This window comes from Ambystoma mexicanum, chromosome 1q (assembly GCF_040938575.1).
Source record: "Ambystoma mexicanum isolate Mex_15411 chromosome 1q, UKY_AmexF1_1, whole genome shotgun sequence".
Classification (NCBI taxonomy): Eukaryota; Metazoa; Chordata; class Amphibia; order Caudata; family Ambystomatidae; genus Ambystoma; species Ambystoma mexicanum.
In genome coordinates this window covers 789,954,127-789,972,123 of record NC_090922.1, presented here as the reverse complement: position 1 = coordinate 789,972,123, position 17,997 = coordinate 789,954,127, and the positions used below count along the sequence as shown (strand labels likewise).

The 17,997-nt window shown below is 48.2% G+C and overlaps 1 protein-coding gene across 4 annotated transcripts in view; it reads left to right on the top strand.

Annotated features, from left to right (window-relative positions):
• The window catches only part of TPR (translocated promoter region, nuclear basket protein), a 2,097,972-nt gene that overhangs the window by 1,879,315 nt on the left and 200,660 nt on the right, over positions 1-17,997 (top strand). The gene's annotated exons all lie outside the window — the stretch shown is intronic.

The window sequence follows — 17,997 nt, the reverse complement described above, 5'->3', positions numbered from 1 at the left end:
CATACCCTTAACCAATGATGTAGACAGGGTGTGGCTTGAGCAACAATGCCCTCCCTATTTGACCCAGGACCAAACCTGCTGTTTTGGCCATGGCTCTGCTGTGTTCTGAGCAGTTCCTGAAAGCTTGCGATAGTTCATATTTGTTAAATTTGAAAAATGTGTGCAACATTCGTGAAACTGCCTGCCATGTAAGTTATGTATATTAAGTAGTTGCTTTCCTCTGTGATGAAATCACATACTTGGAGTCATTTTTTGACAAAAACTCTGTGGTGTCTTCAGACTTGAAAGTAGGTCAACGTATTGTGCAGGATCTCAAGAAGTTCAATGCCAGGTATGAAATAATTAAGCCGCTTTGGATTTAAGGCTCAATCATATTGCATTCTAGTACTTGTAGGCCTCTCTAAACCATTTAGGAATGCAAAATGACGTGCTAACACCAGAACCTACAGAACATGATGTAATATTTCTATTTTAGCATATTTATATCTGTTAAGGATTTCAATCAGGCACACACCCGGGTCTCGCCTAGCATGTAGTGCACAATGAAATACTTATTTATTATGTCTATATGTTCAATATTCTGAATGATATACCACTCCTATCACACCCGTCTCAAAATACCCCCCAGGTCACACTGGACCAGGAATCGGGCTATTTGGTAAAAGTAAATATTTATTTAATACTCAAATCAAACACACACACATTTTATTATATATATATATATATTTCTGAGGCTTGTGGATTCTGCTTAGATCACATGCTGTGCATAGGCCGACATCTAGTGGAAGCTGCGGAGTATTAGTTTGTTTTTCGAAACTCGAAAATGGGCGTCGACACAGGGCGTGCCAGTAATACTATCCCTAGTGTGACGTCCACTGTACCCAAGATCCCTCACGCGTCTAGGATCCTCAGATTGTTTTTTTCCGCCATACTGGTCGGAAGCATTTTGCGGAGTCCCCTGGCCTTAGCCATACCTTTGCTTAAAATTTAAAATAATCTATTGACATCCTTCCCCACCCCAACGTCGAACTTCGACACTTGACGCTGGCTGGAGAAGAAATCGACCGTCGGCTGCTGCATGACGGATTTGGGCCTCGGAAGGCCGCTGGCCTCGGCCCGGGCCTTGGAAGGCCTCTGGCCTCGGCCCTGCAAGTAGGGAGAGTGGGGGGTGGTACATACTCTACACTCTTGGTATATAGGTTTCTGATGTTTGTTAATCTGCTTAGAATCACATGCTGTGCATAGGTCCGACATCCAGTGTTCACTGCGGAGTATTGCATTTTGTTTTTCGTAGTCGAAAAGGGGACGTCGACAAGGCGTGTCTGAAACACTATCCCTATAGTGACGTGCGTTGTACCCACAATCCCTCACGCGTCGAGGTCCCTCAGATTGTTTTTTTCCGCCCAGCTTCTGGTCGCCTTCACGCGGAGCTCCTCGAGAGACATTGCAACTCCTCGACCCCTGGTCGTATTTTCTCTAATATTTATAATCCCTCCCTCGACGCAGTTGTAAGCTGTTCTCCGCCGAAAAGAATCTTCGACGGAGGGTCGAGCGGAAGAAATCCTTCGGCGCTGCCGAACACGTGGCCTGGCCTCGCAGGCCATATACAGTAGGGAGAGTGGGGTCGTGGGACATCTCTGGGTCTTTTCTGAGAATGCCTTTCCCTTTCCCCTTCCTTTCCCTTGGGGTGTGTATCGCGATTTATTGCCTCGGCTATGGAGAGGACACCGTTTAGGTTTTGCCCACTTTGTAAAGGCAAATTCACTTGGAAGGACAAGCACTCACGGTGTAACCGCTGCTTGCCCCTCGATCACAAGGAGGAAAGGTGCGCGGCGTGTCGGCTTCTTAAGCCTAAAACTCTAAAAGACCGAAGGGTTAAAAGGTGGGCGGCCTACGCGATGTCGAAGGCCGAAGGTTCACCCGCCGCTGCTACCACCGACAGTGACGAGGAACGCGATACCACGACCTCCGCTACGGAAGTCGAAACCCCCTCTAAGGAGCGCTTACGCGCTTCGTCGTCTGTCCCCGGCCCCGACGGGCTCGGCTCACGCCCTGCTTATGGGGATGAACACCCCGGCGACACAGACGCACACAAAGATCCACATAAACACACAACCCACGGCTCTTCGTCGACAAAGTCGAAAAGACCTTCGGCGCCCAAGGAGACGCAGGTTCCACCGGCGGCCTCCTCGGACCGTTCGGGTTCGAAGCCCCTCTCGCAACCGCAGCCGCGACCTGCGACTGGGCTTTCGGCAAACAAGGGCGCTGCCACCAAACCATCGGCCGGTGCGCATCAACAGAAAGCGCAGACCGCCGTAGAGCGTTCGATACCCATAGCGTCGAAAACTCAAGCTTCCGCCGACAAACGAGTCGCCGACAAGCGAGTCGCCGATAGCTTAGCAAGGATCGCTGTAGCCGACGCCCAAAAGCGTACGCCGAAGATTTCGTCGAGCGTTACGCATAAATTAAAGGATACGCCGAAAAAGCCCGAAGGGAAGCAGGGACTACCCCCTTCAGGCAGGGAGTCTCCCGACACACCAGAAGGTTTTTCGGAGGGCGATGGGACACTTTCCTCGACGCTTTGGGAGAGGTCGAGCCATTTCGAGTTAGATAACCCTATGTTTCCCCCGCCAGACCGCTCTGGGGAACCCCATGAAACTATGGAAAGACTCCACCTCTGTATGGAGAGGATGGAAAAGTTCATGAGCACCCAGGCCTCTCAAACACACAAGAGGACCAGAGAAGGGCCTCATGAGGACCCCAGGGCCAAAAATCCGAGGCTAGTCGATCCCCAGCAGGACACAGCCTCAGACTTCCAAGATGTATATGACCTCACTGGGGAGGAGCAAGACTTCGAGGAAGAAGATGATTTCATGGACAATGAAGAACAGAACCAGGAGGAATGTCTGGAAGACAGAACAGACATTATAGAAGAAGGCTTCGGGGTTAACCCAGAAGAGGGACCTTCACACCCCTGGCAATCACCATCAGTGTATTCCGACACTGATGTCATAAACCTAACTCCTCCGGACAATTCTCCAGTTAGGAACACGTCTCCAATTGACGATCAGCCAACGTTCAATGCACTGTTGCGCAGAGCAGCAGCGCATTTCGAACTCGACACCGGGGAACTCTCTCCAGAATTGGACTTTGTGGAAAGAGTGATTAAGGAAAAACCCCCGGTCAGCCAGACCATTCCACTCCTCGCTTCAGTGAAGAGAAGGATCATACCTTCGCTGTCCACTCCCGCTATGATCAGAGGGGTCAATCCACGGATTGAAAAACTTTTCACTCCTTCACCCTCAGACCCCCTCTACATTAGGGGACATTCCATTCCTGATTCCCTAGTGGTTTCTAATACTAGAAAGAGGGCAGGGGTAACACTTTCCACGAGTGAGGCACCCCCTGACAAGGAGGGCAAGAGGCTATATGCCCTTGCAAAAAGGGTTACTTCCTCGGCTGCCTTCTCAGCAAGAATTGCCAACAACAATTCCTTGCTTGCAAGCTACGCAGACGCGCAGTGGGCCAAACTGCGAAAAGACGCCGAGGAAGCACCGGAGCCTTTACGTAGGCGCCTACTGTCAACTATTGGCGAAGGAACCCAAGTGAACCAGAGCATTGTTAAAAACTCTCTGGACGCGGCAGAAACAGCAGGACGTTCCTTGGTACAAGGAATACTCCTAAAGCGCCATGTATGGCTGCGCAACTCAGGCTTTAAACCAGAGACACAGGCGTCTTTGATAAATAAACCTGTCGAGGACGCTAACCTCTTCGGGAAAGCGGTAGATGAAGCCCTAGAGATGGCTAAAAAAGAGTTCGACACTATCAAGACTCTCGACCAGATCTCTAAGCCCACTACCAGGCGCGGCTATGGCAACAAACGCTTTTTTCGTGGCCAACGCCAACACCAACAACAAAATCAACATCAGCAATACCCTGCCACCAATTACCAAACCAATAGTGGGCAGTACAGCCAAAGAGGCCAACGCCGGGGCAAAGGGAGGGGTCGGGGATCCACCCCCAGAGGCTCCCAAGCCCCCAACAACTCCAAGTGACGCGAAGATTCGCGTCCCCTCCCATGCAACACCGGTCGGGGGCCGGATAACATCCTTTCTTCCTGCATGGGAGGAGATAACGTCAGACCGTTGGGTACTGTCCACCGTAGCCCACGGATACTGTATCGAATTCAACAGTTCCCCATCCTACAGACCCCCGAGGGGACGTCGCATGACACCGGAACATCTTGCCATCCTTCTCCAAGAAGTACAACAACTACTGGAAAAAGGAGCCATAGAGGTCGTGCCTCTATCTCAGGTAACGGAAGGTATTTATTCAGTGTACTTCCTTGTACCCAAAAAGGATCTAACCATGCGCCCTGTATTAGATCTGCGCCCAGCGAACAACTTTATCAAACCCCAAAAGTTTCGTATGGTAACCTTACAGGAAGTAATACCACTGCTTTCTCAGGGAGATTACATGACAACATTGGACATGAAAGATGCATACTTTCATATTTTAATGTTGCCAGCGCACAGAAAATACCTCAGGTTCATGATAGAGGGCAAACACTACCAGTTCAAAGTGCTACCCTTCGGCATAGCATCAGCACCAAGGGTATTCACGAAGGTGCTGGCAGTGGCAGCGGCCCACCTGCGCAGGTTGTCCATCCCAGTTTACCCTTACCTCGACGACTGGCTCATAACAGGGGATTCTTACGAAACATGCTTCTCCAATACCCAAAAGACAGTAGACCTTTTGTTCCAGTTGGGCTTCTCCATCAACGAAAAGAAGTCCAGTTTAGACCCCAGTCAAATCAAGCAATTCCTAGGGGCTCTAATTCAAACAAAGGACGGCCTCGTCTTCCCCTCCAGAGAGAGGGTCCAAAACATGCTGTTTCAAATCCCTCAATATGTAACCGGTCGAGAGGTGACGGTACGCAAAGCAATGCGCTTGCTAGGAATGATGGCGTTGTGTATTTATTTGGTACCTCACGCGCGCCTGCGCATGCGCACAATGCAAGAGTGGCTCAACAGCCAGTGGTGTCAGGCCAGGGGACTATGGGAGGATCTAGTTGTGGTCTCGCAGGCCTTAGTTCTCTCGCTACGGTGGTGGACAAAGGAAAACATGGAAAAAGGGAAACCCTTTGCCACACCCGCGGCGGAAGCCACTCTAACCACAGACGCATCCCTCACAGGATGGGGGGCGCACCTATCCCATCAGACTGCTCACGGAGTGTGGACTCCGAACGTAGCATCCAAACACATAAATCTACTGGAGCTACTAGCTGTGTTCAAGGCGCTAAAAGCCTTCCAGGAACACCTACAAGGCAAAACAGTAATGGTCCTTACAGACAGCACCACAGCCATGTACTACATCAACAAGCAAGGGGGCACCCACTCTCCAGGCCTGTCCAAGCTGGCCCAGAATATATGGAAGTGGGCTCTCAAACAGAACATGTTTCTACTATCACTACATGTACCCGGGGAACTCAATCTGCTAGCAGACAGCCTCAGCAGAGATTTCCCCCTGCCCAAAGAGTACGAATGGCGCCTGCACGAAGACATCGTCTTCGACGTCTTCACACAATGGGGATTCCCAGAAATAGACCTGTTCGCAACCCTGGAAAACTCACAATGCCTAAGTTACGCCTCCAGGTACCCCCAGAACCAATCCAAGGGGAACGGTCTGTCGATGCAATGGTCAGGGAAATTTGTTTACGCTTTTCCCCCGACTCCCCTTCTCAACAAAGTGGTGCACAAGATGCACCAGGAACAAGTGACCATGATACTAGTGGCCCCAATGTGGGCACGATAACCATGGTTCGCTCACTTGATGGAGATGTCTCTATCCCCCCCAGTAAAACTCCCCTGCCCGTACAACATGCTGTCTCAGGACAAAGGCAGGACGCTGCATCCATGCCCCCAGAACATGAACTTAGCAGCTTGGCTCCTGAGATCATAGAGTTCGGACATCTACAACTCCCGCAAAGATGCATGGACATCCTCAGGGAAGCCCGAAAACCGAACACTCGCCACTGCTATTCTAGCAAGTGGAAAAGATTTGTCATCTGGTGCAGGGGTAAAAGCATCAACCCTATTGACTGCTCTCCCACACATGTGGTCCTATACCTCACCCACCTATTAGATTCAGGTCTAGTGTTTAACTCCATTAAAGTCCACCTAGCTGCACTTTCTGCATACACCACTTCCCAACTCAGTGTCGTGGTGGAGGATCCCTGTTATAAAGGCCTTCATGGAGGGAGTAAAAAGAATACACCCCCCGATAGCTGACCCAGCTCCCGGATGGGACCTTAATGTGGTACTCACCAGTCTCATGGTCTCTCCATTCGAACCCATGCACAAAGCATCTCTTAAACACCTCACGCTTAAGACTGCTTTTTTAATAGCTATCACCTCCATCAGGAGAGTAAGTGAACTTCAGGCTCTTTCTATTCTAGACCCCTTCGTTACAGTTCACAAAGATAAAGTGGTTCTACGCACTCACCCTAGGTTTGCTCCGAAATTTATTTCTAAATTCCACGTAAACCAGTCTATAGAACTACCAACGTTCTTTCAAAATCCTTCCAATTTGGGAGAAAGGACTCTGCACACACTAGATGTACGCAGAGCGGTCATGTTCTACATGGAAAGAACCAGACCACTGAGGAAGACTAATCAGTTCTTCGTCTCGGTGGCAGCAGGAAGAGAAGGAGATGCAGTTTCAAAATCCACTATTTCTAGATGGATTGTTCAATGCATCACTCTCTGCTATACTCTTGCTAAGAGAGAACTGCCCTTTAGGCCAAGAGCACACTCTACTCGAGGCACGGGGGCATCCATAGCATTCATTGCAAATGTTCCCCTTGAGTCCATCTGCAAAGCGGCTACCTGGAGTTCTGTGCACACCTTTACAAAACACTACTGTCTAGATACACACTCTAGATCTGACTCCCAGGTGGGACAGGCAGTATTAAGACACCTTTTCTCTACTGTTCCTTCTCATAACCCACCGCCAACTCCGGGTACTGCTCGCTAGTCTATGCACAGCATGTGATTCTAAGCAGATTAACAAACATCAGAAGAGAATGCATTACTTACCGTAAAAGCATTTCTGATGGTTGTATCTGCTTAGATTCACATGCGCCCGCCCTTCCTCCCCGCTCGGATGGAAGTCTCTCTTTTCTGTACTCGCTCACGTCTAGAAGGCTCCCTCAGGGCAGAAAAATACAAACAGAGGGACCTCGACGCGTGAGGGATTGTGGGTACAACGCACGTCACTATAGGGATAGTGTTTCAGACACGCCTTGTCGACGTCCCCTTTTCGACTACGAAAAACAAAATGCAATACTCCGCAGTGACCACTGGATGTCGGACCTATGCACAGCATGTGAATCTAAGCAGATACAACCATCAGAAATGCTTTTACGGTAAGTAATGCATTCTCATACCTTATACATTTCCTACACTTAACAGCCCACTGCCTCAAGGTGCGTATGGAGGGTACCCCTTTTCAATTCTGCCCCAAGTGCAATCGCAAATACCCTTGGGTCGACAGGCACGCCACGTGCAATCTCTGCTTGCCGAGGGACCACCCCGAAGCGAACTGCAGAGCGTGTAGTAGGTTTAAACCTAAGACACTTAAGGACCGTTCGACGAAGCGTTGGGCCCACCATGCCAGGTAGGCGGCCATGGCAGCGGAGGGCGCCTTCAGCGACGGCAGCAACGCCGTACTTTCGGACGGCGAGGGCATTCCGGCGTCGAAAGACAGTCGAGCGCCGGTCCCCGACCTCGGAAGGTCGTCCGGCAGGGCGGCTATGGGGAAGACCCCCAGCGACACAAGCGCTTCACATACTACACACACTAAACACACTAAGTCCAACCGAGACTCGACGACGTCGAGTTCTCGGAAAGAGGCACAAACAGAACGGTCCGATTCAGTGTCCTCTGGGCGCTCTCGATCAAGATCGCCGCATGACTCCAGGCAATCCTCCACTCTTGCCAAGAGTGCCTCGCTCCCTAGGCTAACAGACGTTCGATCGTCGGAAGACGAAGACGACTTCCACCACCAGGCCGCGCTCCAGGAGTCGGAGCCCGCAGTTAAAACCAGCGAGGCCCCACGCTCGAAGGATAGGGACACCACCCCCTATCCTCGACGCCAGGCGTCGAAAACCTCTGGAGCCACTAAAGGACAGGGAAAACATTTTTCCACTCATGGGGAGGGGGGAAAACAGCAGAAGAAACAACCTTTGCACTCTTCCACACCTGTGAAACACACCACCCCCCCTAAACAGACAGACAAAACCAGGTCTGCTGATATGTCTAAAACCAGCAAGGCTACTCAAGATAAATCCCATAGACTTGCTGAGAGAGTCATCCCCAGTTCCAAAAAATGGTCCAGTGAAGACATAGATAGGGTCATGTCAAGAATGTCTTCTTTGGCAGATTTTTATGATAAAAATCCAGAACATTTCCTCTTGTATGATCCACAGGGGGCGACACCCTCAGGCTCTACTGATCCTATCCCCCCCCGAGTAAGAAGCCCCGGTTTGAAACTCTGATGAGGTCAGAACCCTTCGAGGTACAACCATACGCAAAACCATACTCACTGTATCAAGGAGAGGTTTCCTTTTGTGAGGACCAAGAATTTGGTATGATAGAAGAGCAAACCGAGACAGGCTACTATGGGGATGATGAGGACCAGGAAGAGGAGGACCCGGAAACGTACTGAGTAGATTCCCCGGTAGAGAACAAAGCCCCGGTTACCAACTCCCCGGTCGATAACCAACCCCTCCTAAACGAGGTTCTCACACGCGCAGCAGAAGACTTCCACATCGACACCCACGGTGTCCAGGAGGAAAGGGACTTCGCAGAAGAGTTAGTGGGAGAAAGGAGGCCTGTTGCCCAGACCATCCCTATCCTTAAATCAATTCAGCGGAGAATAGATCCGTCCCTGGTGAACCCGAACCTCACCAGAGCAGTCAATCCCAGGGTTGAAAAACGTTTCAGGGCGGCCCAGTCTGATCTGCTCTATATAAGGGGACATCTGAAGCCAGACTCCCTAGTTGTCAGCAACACTCGTAAGAGGGCTGGAACACCCTTGTCATCGTCCGAAACTCCTCCCGACAAGGGGAGCAAAACACTATACGGTTTTGGCAGGAAAGTAGCCTCAACGTCCGCCTATCAAGCAAGGATTGCTAACTCCACCACCCTGTTGGCCAGCTACAACTGCCATCAGTGGGAAGAAGTCGCGGCACTCATAGCCTGTGCTCCTGAACCTTTAAAGGGCCAGTTAGCTCGGATTTCCGCAGAGGGTAGAGCCGTGTCCGGTTGCATTTTGAAAGCAACCTTTGACGCCGCGGACAACGCAAGCAGATTGATAGCAGAAGGCACTGTTATCAAAAGACATGCGTGGTTACAGCAGTCTGATTTTAAGGCGGAAACCCAGGCATCATTGTTGGACAAACCGGTGAAGACCGCTCTGTTTGGTAAGGCGGTCGAAGACGCACTGAAGAATGCCAAGGGCGAATACGAAACACTCAAGTCCCTTGGCCAGTTAACCAATAAACCCCCTAACCAGAGAGGGAATAGTAATTTTCGTCGCCCATGCGGCCAAAATTCGCAGAGAGGATCTACCTATTCCCAGGGGCAGGGTACACAGTGGAACAACAACCAACAGTCTACCCAGGGTAACGGCAGGGGTAATAGGAGAGGTCGTGGTAAAGGCAGAGGCAGCCCCAACAAGGGAGGCGGCACGCCTCCACCAAAGCAGTGACGCTCAGTTCACGGTCCCTTCTCACGCAACCCCAGTAGGGGGACGCATTTCCAACTTCACCCAGGCTTGGGAAGGGATCACATCAGACAGATGGGTGCTGTCAACAGTATCCACAGGATATTGTATAGAACTACTGCAGCGTCCCAGGAACCATCCTCCACGACAAAGAGTACACTCTTTAGAACATCAGAAGATTCTCCTCGAGGAGATCGCCATTCTGCTAGAAAAGGACGCGATGGAACTCGTCCCGGGACACCAGGTAAACAAGGGTATTTATTCAACTTACTTCCTTGTGCCAAAGAAAGATTTGACAATGCGCCCGGTATTATATGGCCTGCCAACAAGTATGTCAAGCCCCAAACATTTTGTATGACCACGCTACAAGAGGTAATCCCCTTCCTAAAAAAGGGGGATTACATGGCAACCTTGGATATGAAAGATGCTTATTTTCATATTTCCATGTTCCCACCACACAGAAAGCATTTGCGCTTCAAGGAGGACAGTCGACACTACCAATTCAAGGTACTGCTCTTCAGGATAGCCTCAGCACCAAGGGTATTCACCAAGGTACTGGCGGTGGCGGCTGCACACCTACGCAGGGAGGCAATCCCAGTGTACCCTTATCTGGACGACTGGCTCATAACGGGGGAAACCCCAGGAGCTTGCAGGACAAACATTCAAAGGACTATCGACCTCCTTCACGAGTTAGGCTTCTCAATCAACGAGAAAAAGTCAAGCCTAGTGCCAAGCACCTCAAAACAATTTCTAGGACCAATCCTAGATACCCAAGAGGGGTTGACCTTTCCTTCAGAAGAACAAATTCGGAATCTACTACTGCAAATTCCACATTATCAGTCCGGTCAACAAATAACGGTACGCAAAGCGATGCGTTTACTGGGCATGATGGCGCCATGTATTTACCTGGTCCCCCACGCGCGCCTGCGCATGCGTCCCATGCAGGAATGGTTGGCGAAACAGTGGTCTCAGGCAAGTGGTCAGTGGGACGATCTAGTGGTCGTTTCACCAACACTGGTACAAAGCCTGCACTGGTGGACAAGAGAGAATCTCGCACAGGGGAAACCCTTTTACGATCCCGAGGTACAGGCAGTAGTCACTACAGATGCATGCCTGACGGGGTGGGGAGCTCACCATCTCCACCACACATCTCAGGATCTCTGGTCTCACTCAGTGGCCAAGAACCACATCAACCTGCTAGAGCTTCTGGCAGTATTCAGAGCGCTTCAGGCGTTCGAGCCCCACCTACTAAACCTGTCAGTGCAAATCCGGACAGACAGCACAACAGCCATGTTCTACCTGAACAAGCAAGGAGGGACTCGCTCGCCAAATCTGTCCAAGCTTGCCCAGAAAATCTGGATATGGGCACTCAGACGGAACATCTTCCTGTCATCACAACATGTTCCAGAGGAGCTCAATTTCCTAGCGGATGCTCTGAGCAGAGACTCCCTCCCAGAGGAACACGAATGGGTTCTACACAGAGAGGTCGTAGAAGATATCTTCTCTCAGTGGGGTTTCCCCACTATAGACCTGTTTGCCACAAGCGAAAACAGACAATGCCCAGTGTTAGGGAGAATTCTCTGTTTAGGCTGAATTTCCCTACCTAGTGAGTCCCCCAGCAGCTTTGCTGGATTTCTGGGGTTTCTTTTTTTTCTCCTGCCAAGAGTGAGACTCTTTTACCCTCACTCTTGGGCATGTTTGAAGTGTGTTTTCTTGGTTAAACCTTGTGTGGAATGGGCTATGGGGTCTTTTACTCCATAGGGCCTCATGTATTTTTGTGATGTGGGTTACACAGCACCCTCTGTGCAGTAACCCAGGGGTGTCCTAGGGACTCCCCAACATAGACTCCATACCCTGGGACTGACTACTGTCTCCCAGGGCATGTAAAGTCACCAAAGACTTTACTAGTCTTAAATCCTGAACAGAACCAGTACAAACCATCATATTGTGGACGTACTGGCTGGGGCAATTCGATTGCCCCAGGGTCTGTTAGTCGAAGGGGCACGTCTCCGTCCCCCCTGATCGAGTTTTGGCTGGTGGCAGTGGAAACTACTTTTTATATTCAACCGCGAATATTTTCCTATGGGATTTCCCATTGTTTTAGGCTAACACATTTAATTATTTATTTACGGTAGCCTCAAACATACCGCCGGTTTATATATTTATTATTATAACTCCGGTTGGGATTTTTTGCCAAAACTTGATTCTAAAATGGCGTTGGCGTTCGCCTCTGTAACTCTGACCCAAAGTGGAGCCCTTTGTTCCACTTTTGGCGGGCTTCTCCACAGAAGCCCTCCAAAGTGGTGCCACTCTGTCTGGGGTACTTAGGAGGGGTGGAGGGGGATTTAGGCACCCTGGACTGAGTTACCTTGGTAACTCAAGTCGCACTCCGTCCTGATTGGCCCAAGTGGTGAGCCGGCCGGCTCACCACTTAGCATGTTTGAGTGACAGCTAGGCTGGGTGAATGGGGGTTTGCTGCATAAAAGCAGGGCTTTGGGGACTGGAACTTCAGAAGTCGCCACAGGACCAAGAATCCGACGAGGGAAGAGCTGAGCCGACCTGCTACGACGACACCACCCGGTGGAGCCCTGCTGAACCGTCTCACCACTCTTCCCAACGACCGAGGAGAACTCTTAACGGAGTGGCTCCTTCCCTTGACTGGTGGGGACAACCAGTTTTCACCTTCTTTCCGCTTCTTCGAGGTATCTCGTGGCCGCCTTGCCCGTGCCAAGCACCCCGGCAACCGGAATACCACACTTTTACCACAACCGCGAAAGTCGGTACAACCCTTTAACTGGAGGACTCCGCGGCTGGTTTCTTCCCGGGCAGTGCAACGACCTTCTTCTTCTGCTCTTCAGCGAGAACTTCTTCTTCCCTGACCGACGTCGAGCCTTGCTGCCACTGCCTGGAACAACTGCCACCGCTGGAGGATCCTCCCCGTTTAAGGTACCGTGTTCCGCCTGGCTTCCCTTGCCACCGACTGTACGGGGTAGTTTTAGCCCCCGGCTTTCGAACCTGGGAGTGCCTGAGACACCCTGGCTAAACTTTCTAAGCCTCTCTAAACTCTTTCTGAACTCTTTTGCAAGACTCTGAATCCCTAATAACTGTGTGATCTTGGGCACATTTTCGCTCTGTCTGCTCTAAGAGTGGGCCCTACCTAGTGACTTTTGCTCACCTGTGACTTTGTGCTTCTTTGAGCCTACTGAAAGTGTTCTTGACCTTAGAGTGGTGTGTTTATCCTAATTCTGCTCTTTTTCCCTCCCTTCTTTGAACCACTAGAGTGTCATCTAACGTTAAGCACTCACCTCTGTTTGAATTATGTGGTGTTAACCAAGAGTTGTCTAGTTAGGAATAAGGGTTGGGACTGCTTTCCATATAACTGTGTTTGAAGTTTTTTTACTATATATTGCTAGAGTGTTTTCAACTTATGTGTTCTTAAAATAAATAACTATATACTTTTGAAACCAAGCTCTGGTCAGTGTTTGCTTGTACTATTGTGTTCGAGTACCTATTGTGTATACTTTGCATACTGCCTAACTCTTCTTGAGGGAAGTCTGACTGCTCAGCCACAGCTACCAGGTAAATCTGGGTGGTGCAGACTGCTACCAAGTGGGTTTACTGCTATACCTGTAGTCTTAAATCTTTTGCAGTGTTCCCTAAGGGAACTGCACAGGTTTCTGCCTAACACCCAGGATTTGCATCCAGGTTCCCCCAACCAGACTCCCAGGGGAACGCCCTGTGGATGAACTGGTCAGGGATGTTTGCGTACGCTTTTCCACCAACTCCCCTCATCAGGAAAGTGGTGAACAAGATGAACAGAGAGTCGATGACGCTCGTCCTAGTTGCTCCCATGTGGGCAAGACAAACATGGTTCCCACACCTATGCAGGATGGTGGTGTGCGAGCCAATCAAACTTCTAGCCTGGTACAACCTATTGTCCCAGCACCAAGGTCAAACAGTGCACCAACAACCCAACTCAATGAACCTGGCAGCATGGCTCCTGAGGTCATAGAGTTTGGACATCTCAATTTGCCACATAGGTGTATGGACATCCTAAAGGAATCTAGGAAACCAAACACAAGGCACTGTTACTTCGACAAGTGGAAGAGGTTTGTTATCTGGTGCCAGAGTAGATCAATCAACCCAGTTGATTGCACTCCTTCCACTATTGTTACATACATGCTCCACCTGCTGGATGCAGGATTGGTTTTTAACTCACTGAAACTACACCTGGCAGCCCTGTCGGCTTTCCGCCATGAAACCTTGCTATGGGAAGTGGTGTAAGTACCAGTAGTTAAAGCCTTCATGGAAGGAGTTAAGAGACTTCACCCTCCTATTTCAAACCCACCACCAGGGTGGGACCTTAATGTGGTGCTAGCCAAGCTCATGGTCCCCCCTTTCGAACCCATGCATAAAAGCAGTCTCAAACACCTGACTTATAAAACGGCCTTCTTAGTAACTATTACTTCTATAAGAAGGGGCAGTGAAATTCCAGCTCTGTCAGTGCAGGATCCCTTCTTTGTCCATAAAGACAAACTGGTTTTACGCACACACCCTAGGTTCTCACCTAAATTTATATCTAAATTCCATGTAAACCAGTCCATCGAGCTTCTGGCTTTCTTCCAGGACCCGCAAAGCTCGGCTGAGGTGAAACTACACACCCTAGATGTGCGTAGGGCGGTCCTCTACTATGTAAATAAGACCAGACAGCTAAGAAAAACAGATCAACTGTTTGTCTCTGTAGCTACAGGCAGAGAGGGGGATTGCGTCTCTAAAGGTGCCATCTCAAAGTGAATTATTAACTGTATACAGCTGTGTTACTCACTCTCTGAAAGAACTCTGCCTTTCACGCCAAGAGCCCACTCTACTAGAGGCATTGGGGCCACTCTGGCTTTCATTGCAAATGTACCCCTTGACACCATTTGCAAAGCAGCTACTTGGAGCTCTATTCACACTTTTATTCAGCATTACTGCATTGACACCCATTCCAAGGCAGATACACAAGTGGGACAAGCGGTTCTAAGACACTTATTTGCTCATGACCCTTCTCACATCCCACCTCCTTCTTCAGGTACTGCTCGCTAATCTATGCACAGCATGTGATCTAAGCAGAATCCACAAGCCTCAGAAGGGATACATTACTTACATTACTCACCGTAATCGTATTTCTGATGCTTGTATCTGCTTAGATTCACATGCGACCCACCCTTCCTCCCCTCTGAGAGAAGGCGCATGATGGCTTGTAGTCTTACCTTTCTGTCTATCTGCTTGGATTATCTGTACTCGCGCTACTCCTCATGCTACCTCATGTCAGAAAAAATACAATCTGAGGATCCTAGACGCGTGAGGGATCTTGGGTACAGTGGACGTCACACTAGGGATAGTATTACTGGCACGCCCTGTGTCGACGCCCATTTTCGAGTTTCGAAAAACAAACTGTAATACTCCGCAGCCTCCACTAGATGTCGGCCTATGCACAGCATGTCAATCTAAGCAGTTACAAGCATCAGAAATAAGATTACGGTGAGTAATGTATCATATATATATATATATATATATATATATATATATATATATATATATATATATATATATATATAGCAGCAATCACCAAGTGGTTATAATAAAACACAGGAAAAAGAATTGGGTTTGGGAACAGATAGCGTTTAGATCAATATTTCCCCCTGCAAAACACACATGAGCAATTCTACACAGATGTAAGTAAGCAGCAGGTATTCAGGAATGAAAGACAATGTCTAGAGTTTGAATACAATCTTCCCGCCCCAAACAAGAGAGAAAAGCGCTTTTGGAAATTGAAACTTTTTAAGGTGCAACTGGCTTTGTGAAACAAGAAAAAGTGTGCAAAAATGCTTAAACTGATAAAAATTCTTATGGGAGGAACACTAAACCGGTTCTAATCAACATGAGCTACAAGATAAGCAACAGTACACACTTTAGATCAGAATGGAAGCTAAGAAATACTTTGGATGGGAAGACACGTGTAAAACTTTAGCTAAAATGTAAATTTGAGGCAAAATGTCACACTGCGATTTTTGATAAAAACGTGTCAAATACTGTTTTAGTTGTGGATGTAGCAAAGGGTCTTAGGTTTAACTGAGTTGAAATTAGGTTTCGATCTATAAAATTGAAGAAGTTATGGATGGAGGTTTTCGTGAGAGGCGTTTTTGATAAAACAAAAAAGTAGAAATTCGGTTTTAAAAATGACAGATTGGGTTATTTAAACTATATTAATGACTATGAAAAATAGAATGCCACCCGGGAATCTACACTGTTACTCACGGCCGATTGTAACGCTTCACGTATGATACTCTGGATTCCGTTTTGTATGTCAATTACTTTATTTAATCCAAATCACTAATGTGTTATGGTTTTATGAAACAAATGAGAAAAATCAGCGCAAGAATGGTTCTGACAATATTAGGGTTCGGAAGTTAATGATGGGATGGTTGATATTGGGGTAGGACAAGGCAAATATATACTACGGGTTAGTATGATTCCTGTTGATACTTACAGTCCACTGTAATTAAGATTGGACCGTCAGGGTTCTGGTCATCGGATCGGATCAGGTCTACAAGCAGCAGGGCACCTCTGGCAGGATGGTCAGCGGCGGTTCTAGTCAATTTGGACTGCACCTCAGACTGGATTTGGATTGGCCCTTCTGGTCACTGGACACGGTAGATTAGCAGGATGGCGAGTTCAGTAGGCAAGCATAAATGGTAGCGAGCCAGACTGGATCAGAATTAATTTCCCTTAAGTTTGGGATGATTGGATTTGGGCCTAGCTAACAAGAGTTCAGCAATTGCTGTGCCTTGGTTTTGCAAAGTATTCTGGAATCAGGAAAAGATGAAGTCAGGAACAAGCCGAAGAAGTCAGGAACAAAGCGCTGTGCAGAAATCAGGATGTGGTCAGGAAGCAGTCTGTGTGGTGAAGTTCCTATATTTATCCTACCAAGTGACATCACACATTTTTATGGTAGGGGCAGAATTTCAAAGTATACTCCCCACGGCTGTGAGTGGCCAAAGGCACTTTCCTTGTTCTGGTTGGCAATCAGAAAGAGCTGTCATATTTTATTATGCGATTTAGGAACTCCCACATTGATTTGAACCACAATTTAAAATTCCCATAAATACACATTTTTATAATTATGCCCTCTACTAAAATCCGACACATACATTATATATTTTGTGAGTTATCCTTATGTCCAATTCCCATCTCAGTAAGAGTTACCTTTGTCGTTCTGTGGAATTTTGTCAATTTTGATCATAACAGTTTGCCCTAACAATTCCTAACTCAATACCTATCTAGGCGATGACCCGTAGAACATGGGTATACAATATCATATTTGAAACATTAATAGTTTTGCCACAATTAGGGTTTTGGTGTAACTTTGGTTCCTTGTGTAGTAAGAACTCCTACCAAATCTTCAAATGTCTAGCATGAGTTCAGATTTATAAGTATGTTTTTTTCACTCGTCTACTTATTTTGGCTGCCATGTTAAATGTCATAAAGTTCTGAGGCATAATACGTAATTTCCATTCAAAATCTTACTTCCCAAGTGAGCAAATGGCCAGTCCTTTGAAGTTCACTGAGAAACCTCCTCCACATCCTGCCCCTCCTCTGGGAGAATGGGTGTCCAAGCCTTCCTTTGTCCTTGGGTCAACCAAAGACGAATGGCTAATGAGGTCTTTGTTCTAAATATGCGGGAACCTCCAGCACCCATTAAGTCTTCCTGTAGCAGCCAGGTGTTACATGAAGTGTCATCTTTCCCAGGCTGGGCACTGTCAAGTCAGAATTAACCAGTTACTCCGAACTGGGTTACTTTAAAGTTCACTTTAAGGTCTGTCATTTAAAACATATAAAAATAAACACAGTTTATAAGGGATTTGGACCTTTAAAAGAATTAAGCCCTTCACAAACATGCTTTTACATAGGCGAATTTTACAATTTCTTCATGGAAAAAGCACATTTAAACTGAGCCTTTTACATCAGAATTTCCTTTACAGCATACACATCTATTCAGCACCATGTCTGTCCTTGAGTGCTGGGCTTTGTTTGCAATCTGGAAGTAGATATTTAGCCTTTGCTTGGAGTTTCCTCTGCACCGCTGAAATTGGGGCGGATTGTTAGATGTTGCCACTTTTAGCTGCATTTTTCCTGTGTAACTGAAAACAAACTGTTGCTGGACTGGTT